Raw genomic sequence first — 7506 nt, 5'->3', positions numbered from 1 at the left:
GAGAGAGAGAGAGAGAGACAGAGTATGAGGGGGGAGGGGCAGAGAGAGAGGGAGACACAGAATCTGAAGCAGGTTCCAGGCTCTGAGATGTCAGCACAGAGCCCGACGTGGGGTTCGAACCCACGAACCACGAGATCTGACCTAAGCTGAAGTCAGATGCTTAACCAACTGAGCCACCCAGGCGCCCCTCATCAGGATTTTCTAATAGCACACCAAGGTAAGTCCATACCCTGGCTCAGATGTTAGAAGAATGGAGGCGGACTGTCAGGGCCATCCTTAGCCTGAGCATCGGCGGGCTTTTTACTATATGCTTATCACCAGTCTGGGAATTGTCACAGAAGCCAGAGCTCCCACCCAGGGTCTTCTAAAGTTCCTCCTCTGATGGATGTACTGTAAGAGTCCGTCGACAACTAAGTTTCCGTTATTGTGGCAGATCCCTGCCCACATGTCCCACGGCTCACCCTCGGGGAGGGGGGGCAGGCCCAAAGACTGGGGTAAGACCTCGAGAGAATACGAAGAACACATCGCGCGAGGAGGGGTGAGAGCACACCCCCATCCTGGAGAAGCTGTTGGAGAAGGTGACCCCAGCGAGTCTCAGCAAAAAGATACCTCCATTTGACAGAGTCTCTTGATGGTAAGTCCGCCCGGCTCGATTCTGCCCGAACCTGCAGAGCGACTCCTGAGCAGCGATATCTCCACAATCAGGAGACAAAAGCTTGACCCTGCGGTTCTGTCGCCCCCAGGGGCCACATCGTGCCTGCACGGTGCTGGCGTGCTCAAATATGGAATAGTGATGTGGTCTCCGTTTGTCACTAAAGCCAAAGCTCGAGAAATCAAGGGTGATCACTCGATGAAACCTTAGGGTCGGACCTTGCAAATCTTGTACCAATCAGAGCTGGATGCTGGAAAGCCACGTAAAAGCACAACGATCTCAGGAGTTCCACCACACCCACAGAGTCTTGGTAGAAGATGCGCAGTCCCTGGCAGGTAAAAATTTGCCTGACGGTCTCCTGGAGTGAAGGGCAGGCGAAAGCTTGCGGGGTGGGGGGTGGGATATGCGGATAGGCCGCACGCAGGGGCACAGCCAGTAGCCCCACCTGAACCCACCACTCCCTCATCCTGATTCAGGTAAAGCTCCATGTTTGGGGGAAACGGTTGCGCATGCTTGCTTTCCACTTTACACGACGAAAAGGGATTGTAAGAGAATACGGTGAATAACGCACACCCACAAATGGAGTCCTCTAGAGGAAATGGAAAGTTCAGGTCCAGTGATTCAGCACACGGCCAGCAGGGGGCACACGCCAACACTGTAAAACTCCGTGCGCTGAGCCCCGACGGCCACAAGAGGGCGCGCGAACTCGCCCTTTCTGATCCGCGGAGCGCGCCTGCGCGTTCGGCCAGGGCTTTGGGCGCTCTGTCCCCTGGACGGGAGGAAAGTGCCGGGTGTCCACCCAGCCCCCGCGGCTGAGCGCGGGGCTCTGTCCCTCGTCCCACACGCCTCGGTGAACGGCTGCTGTTAAAAAGCAAGCCTTGATAAACTATGACGCGAGGAAGTATACGATAGGACACACGAGGACATTCCAGAAAAATAAAAGCTTCTGCATTCGCTGTTTTGGAAAAACGTCCCTGGGAGTGTTTGCAAAATGCAGAGGGGGAGCAGGGCGGACGGCGGTGGCGGGAGTGGGCGAAGTGTCGTGCCTTCCCGTCCCACGTAAGCCCCAAACCCGAGGGGAGCCCAGCGCTCTCAGAGCACGGAACGCCGCAGCGCTTGGAAACGGATTGAAAAATTGCAAAGGCAGAGAGGATTTAAAAGTCACGTGATTTTAAATTCAGCTTATAGCAAAAGAAAATTGATAATAAATGGGCCCTCCTGGCTTTAATGGAAACAAACTCATCAATTACTACTTTAAAAGTATACTTCTTAACCTGACCTCGTGTTCACTTGCCACGATTGACATGTTTGAAGATTGCTCATGACCCAGTGACAATCTCAGATGACTTCATCAATTTTAGCTTTTCAGCTTTCTCCCTTTGGGGGGGGGGGGGGCATTGTGACCGGTAGTGGTTAGAAATTATGTTACCAAGTCCACTCCCTCATGTGAAAAAGAAATGGGTGGAATCGGTTTTCCAATTGCTTTTTGGAGGTTGAAACATTATCTTTTAAATTTCAATACCAACGATTGCATTGTTCGAGGAGCTGACGTTGAATCTGAGACCCAAGAGGTGTTATGAACATGGGGTGGGAGAACTGTTTGGGTGTCAGTGTGTGGAAATGAACTGATCACAATAGAGCTCTGTGTAGAGATAACAGCAGCGCTGGATTGTATTTGTGTAGAGGAGGGAGTTAAGGTTCGGTTTGGGATACATTTCATTTTAACTTTCTGTAGAGGTAGCACTGCAGGAATGAAATCTAGACCTGAGTGTTTAGAGCCTGTCACCAGAGAGATAACAATGGAAGAAACTGAAGCAGTTGAAGAAATGCACGAGATTTCCAAGATCCTGTATAGTCGGAGGAGAGCACAGGGGTGGGGACAATCTTGGAATGGTTCAACTAGTCCTTTTGAGACGGGCCTTGCAGCAGACACTGGCAAGAAGTGTTTTTGGTAGCTTGAGGACAGTTAGGAGCCTGAGATGTCAAAGGACGCAGGGGAAAAAGAACTCTCTCAAAAGGAGGTCATGGTCCACTTAGAGTTTGTTTCCAGATAACTGTGGATGAAACTGGGCAATAAAAAAGAGGAGAAGTGCGGGGCGCCTGGGTGGCGCAGTCGGTTGAGCGTCTGACTTCAGCCAGGTCACGATCTCGCGGTCCGTGAGTTTGAGCCCCGCGTCGGGCTCTGGGCTGACTGCTCAGAGCCTGGAGCCTGTTTCAGATTCTGTGTCTCCCTCTCTCTCTGACCCTCCCTCGTTCATGCTCTGTCTCTCTCTGTCTCAAAAATAAATAAACGTTAAAAAAAAAAAAAAAAAAAAAGAGAGAGAAGTGAATTCAATGCCCTGGGAGCATTGGTCAGAGAACCTGGGACTGTAGGAATAAGCTGGAAGGCTATCATGGAAAGAGGGAGGGATCTCAGATCATTGATCGGAGAGGTGAAAACCCAGTATAGACTATAGGGCGCCTGGGTAGCTCAGTGGGTTGAGTGTCTGACTCTTGATTTCGGCTCAGGTCATGGTCTCACGGTTTGTGGGGTTGAGCCCGCATCAGGCTCTGAGCTGGCAGTGCAGAACTTGCCTGGGATTCTCTCTCTCTCTGCCCCTCCCCCATTCATGTGCACTCCCTCTCTCTTAAAATAAATAAACATTAAAAAAAAAAAAAAAGAAAATTCTGGGGCGCCTGAGTGGCTCAGTCGGTTGAGCATCCGACTTTGGCTCGGATCATGACCTCATGGTTTGTGAGTTCGAGCTCTCTGCCGACAGCTCAGCGCCTGGAGCCTGCTTCGGATTCTGTGTCTTCCTTCTCTCTCTGCCCCTTCCCCACTTGTGCTCTGTCTCTCTGTCTATCAAAAATAAATCTAAAAAAAAAATTAAAAGAAAAACAAATAAGCATTTAAAAAGAAAGAAAGAAAGAAAGACAAGACGGGTGATCCTGGTTCTTTGTCAGGGTTTGACAATTGGAAGTGAAGGGCGGCAGAATATGTCACCCAAAATATGCTGCTAAACAGCAGTTATAAGACTCTGACACTTACCCCCCCCCCTTCTTCCTGGAAATAGATGATAAAACCCATGTGAAAGATATCTTCCCTACAGGAGGAGGAACGAGACATTTTTATCACCACAGACTGGGAGTCAAGGCGGAGAGAATTCTTTGCAAACAGACCTTGTTGATAATTCTTATCTTCCCTTAACTTCCCCCTACATTTTAGTTACTTTTCCACAATTGCTTGTCTTTGTTCCACAATTTAACCTAGTTAAACAGCATTTAGATTTTGCCATTTCTCTGGGTCTTTGTTTTCTTATGAGAGCTGGGGGGGGGGGGCACATGAAATTTACATTAAATAAATCCGCATCCCCCCACCCCCCTTAATCTGTCTCAATTTAATTCTCAGGTCCAGCGAAAGACTTTAAGTGGGTAAAGGTAAAGTTTTGCCTCATCTACAGAGGAACACGACGTCCATCTGTCCCTCACAGTAGTCGGTAAGAAGAAAAAAAATTCCTTGGTAATAACTTTGATTACCCAGTGAAAGTTTTATCCCATATCTATAAGTTATAATGTCTTTTTGCCTGCAACTAATAAGAAGTGTGTGTTTGAGATACTTCAAGACAGTATAAACATCTTGCTCCTCAGTATAATTTCCCGCTGGTTCCCTAACGTTTAACATTCATGGATGATTCTTGCATGATCCATTTTTACTATGATGATGGCAAAGCGATAATATTCCAACACTAGTAATTTCCTCAAGTTTACAAGTTGGCCCTTGATGTTGTCCTTTATGAGGGGGTCATTCCACATCTATCTGTGTGTCTATCTATTTTATAATCATCAGTATTAAATTATTTTTTTTTTTGTTTATTTTGAGGGAGAGAGCGAGAGAGCGTGAATGTCAGTGGGGGGAGGGGCAGGCAGAGAGAGAGAGAGAGAGAGAGAGAGAGAGAGAATCCCAAGCAGGCTCTGCGTTATCAGTGCGGAGCCTGATGTGGGGCTCGAACTCACCAACCCGTGAGATCATGACCTGAGACTGAGCTGAAACCAAGAGTCAGATGCTTAACTGACTGAGCCACCCAGGCGCCCCTGTGGATATTGTGTGTTTTACAAATTGAAGATTCGTGGCAAATCTAATGATGCCATTTTTTCCAACAGCATTTGTTCATCTTGTCGTCTTGGTGTCACATTTTGGTAATTCTTGCAATATTTCAAAACTTTTCATTATGATATTTGTTATGGTGATCTGTGAGCAGTGATGTTGCTTTGCTGGAAGCTCAGATGATGGTTAGCATTTTTAGTAATTAAGTATTTTCATATACTTTTAAAAGGTTATTTATTTTGTTTTGAGAGAGAGAGAGAGAGAGCTCGAGTTGGGGAGAGGGAGAGGGAGTGAGAATTCCTATCAGCGCAGAGCCTGATGCAGGGCTTGAACCCATGAACCGTGAGATCATGACCTGAACCAAAGTCAAGAGTCGGACGTTCGCTCAACCAACGCTTCACCCAGGTGGCCGGTCATAAAGTATTTTGAAATTGGGGCACCTTGGTGGCTCAGTCAGTTAAGCGGCCGACTTCAGCTCAGGTCACAATTTCACGGTCCGTGAGTTCGAGCCCCACGTCAGGCTCTGGGCTGATGGCTCAGAGCCTGGAGCCTGCTTCCGATTCTGTGTCTCCCTCTCTCTCTGCCCCTCCCCCGTTCATGCTCTGTCTCCCTCTGTCTCAAAAATAAATAAACGTTAAAAAAAATTTTTTTTAAGTATTTTGAAATTAAGGTATATACGTTGTTTTTTAAGACATTATGCTATTGCACACTTCATAGGCTACATATAATATAAACATACTTGTATAGGCACTGGGAAACCAAAAAAATTCATGTGGCTGACTTTATTGCTGTGTCTGGAACAGAACCCACAATATCTCCAAGGTATGCCTGTACATGTTAATTTCATTTACATGTTATGATTTTTCATAGCCATGAAATTGCTGAATAACAATGCCAAGTACTTAACTAAAATTTCTGTTAAGGGGCACCTGGGGGGCTCTGTCAGTTAAGCGTCCAACTTCGGCTCAGGTCATAATCTTGCGGTTTGTGAGTTCAAGCCCCACGTCGGGCTCTGTGCTGACAGTCGGAGCCCGGAGCCTGCTTCAGATTCTGTGTCTCCCTCTCTCTTTGCCCCTCCCCTGCTCATGCTCTCTTTCTCTCTCTCTCTCTCTCAAAGGTAAATAAACATAAAAAAATTAAAAAAAATTTTTTTGCTAAATGGGATGCCTGAGTGGCTCAGTCAGTTAAGCATCCAGCTTCGGCTCAGGTCGTGATTTGTGGGTTTGAGCCCTGTGTCCGGCTCTGTGCTGACAGCTCAGAGCCTGAAGCCTGCTTCAGATTCTGTCTTCCTCCCTCTCTGCCCCTCTCCCACTCATGCTGTGTCTCTCTCAAAAATAAATAAAGCGTAAAAAAAAAATTAAAAAAAAAAAACGATTGCATTCTTTAAAAATGTTAATGACCTAAAAGACAAAGAAAGGTTGAATCCCTGTTCCAGGTTAAGAGCTAAAGGCATGAAGCCTATATACAATATATGATCCTTAACTGGATCCTACGCGGGAGAAAAAAATACTATGAAGGACATATTGGTTCAGTTTTTCAAAAGTGCAATACAAGCAGCAGAGTGGATAAAAGTATTACATCCATGTTAAATTTATTGAAGTTGATAACTATACCATCGTTATGTAAAATAATATCCTTATTATTGGGAAATGCACAGTGAAGTGTGTAGAGGTAAGAAAGCATAATGCATGCATTTGCTCTCAAATGATTCAGAACAAAATATGTATATATAAAAAGGGTACGTGATAACCCAAAAAGAATAAAATGTTAAGAATAAGTGTATCTTGGGGCACCTGGGTGGCTCAGTTGGTTAAGTATCTGACTTCGGCTCAGGTCATGATCTCGCAGTTTGTGAGTTTGAGCCCCACATTGAGCTCTGTGCTGACAGCTCACAGCCTGAAGCCTGCTTCGGATTCTGTCTCCCTCTCTCTCTGCCCCTCCCCCACTCTCACCCTGTCTCTCTCTCTCTCTCTCTCAAAAATAAAAAAAAAAAAAAAAACATAAAATAAATAAATAAACGTTAAAAAAATTAAAACAAAAACGTTTGCAAAACGATTTGCCAATGATGCCTCAATGAAGCAGGGGAAAACACAGTTTTCAATTAAAAACATCAAGTCAGTTGTTAACATGGTCTATATTAAGGTGTAACAAAATTACACATTTCAAAATAACCGTCTGGCCCTGGGTTAATATCAAGATGTTTTCCCACCAAGGACTTGCCCTCTTGAGTAAGTAAATGCGTGTCCTGAATACGATCCACATAAATGAGGGTGAAGGCTTGAACTACCTCCTCGCCTGTGTGTGGCTTAGGACTTAGGACTTCTGAAGTGCCTCTTTCCAGCTGGTCTCCAGGAAAAGAAGGATACAAGCCGTGAGGGTCCAGCAACATGCTTTGCAATACCCCATCTTACAAAACCTCGTCCTGGGGATGCTTCAACAATCCTGGGACCTCACACCCGATCAGAGTGGCTGAAATGAACAAATCAGGAGACTATAGATGCTGGCGAGGATGTGGAGAAAGGGGAACCCTCTTGCACTGTTGGTGGGAATGCAAACTGGTGCAGTGTGGAGGTTCCTCAAAAAATTAAAAATAGAACTATTCTATGACCCAGCAATAGCACTACTAGGGATCTACCCAAAGGATCCAGGAGTGCTGATGCTTAGGGGCACGTGTACCCCAATGTTTATAGCAGCACTTTCAACAATAGCCAAATGATGGAAAGAGCCTAAATGTCCATCAACTGATGAATGGATAAAGAAGGTGTGGTTT

At 46.1% G+C, this 7506-nt stretch overlaps 1 pseudogene; it reads right to left on the bottom strand.

Moving 5' to 3' along the window:
• Positions 1–435: 435 nt before the first annotated feature.
• Positions 436–1279, bottom strand: LOC123603054 (annotated as a pseudogene).
• Positions 1280–7506: the final 6227 nt, after the last annotated feature.

Source organism: Leopardus geoffroyi, chromosome E1, assembly GCF_018350155.1.
Source record: "Leopardus geoffroyi isolate Oge1 chromosome E1, O.geoffroyi_Oge1_pat1.0, whole genome shotgun sequence".
Taxonomy (NCBI): domain Eukaryota; kingdom Metazoa; phylum Chordata; class Mammalia; order Carnivora; family Felidae; genus Leopardus; species Leopardus geoffroyi.
Note: the sequence above shows the minus strand (reverse complement) of the source record. Positions and strands in the feature narration are given on the sequence as shown.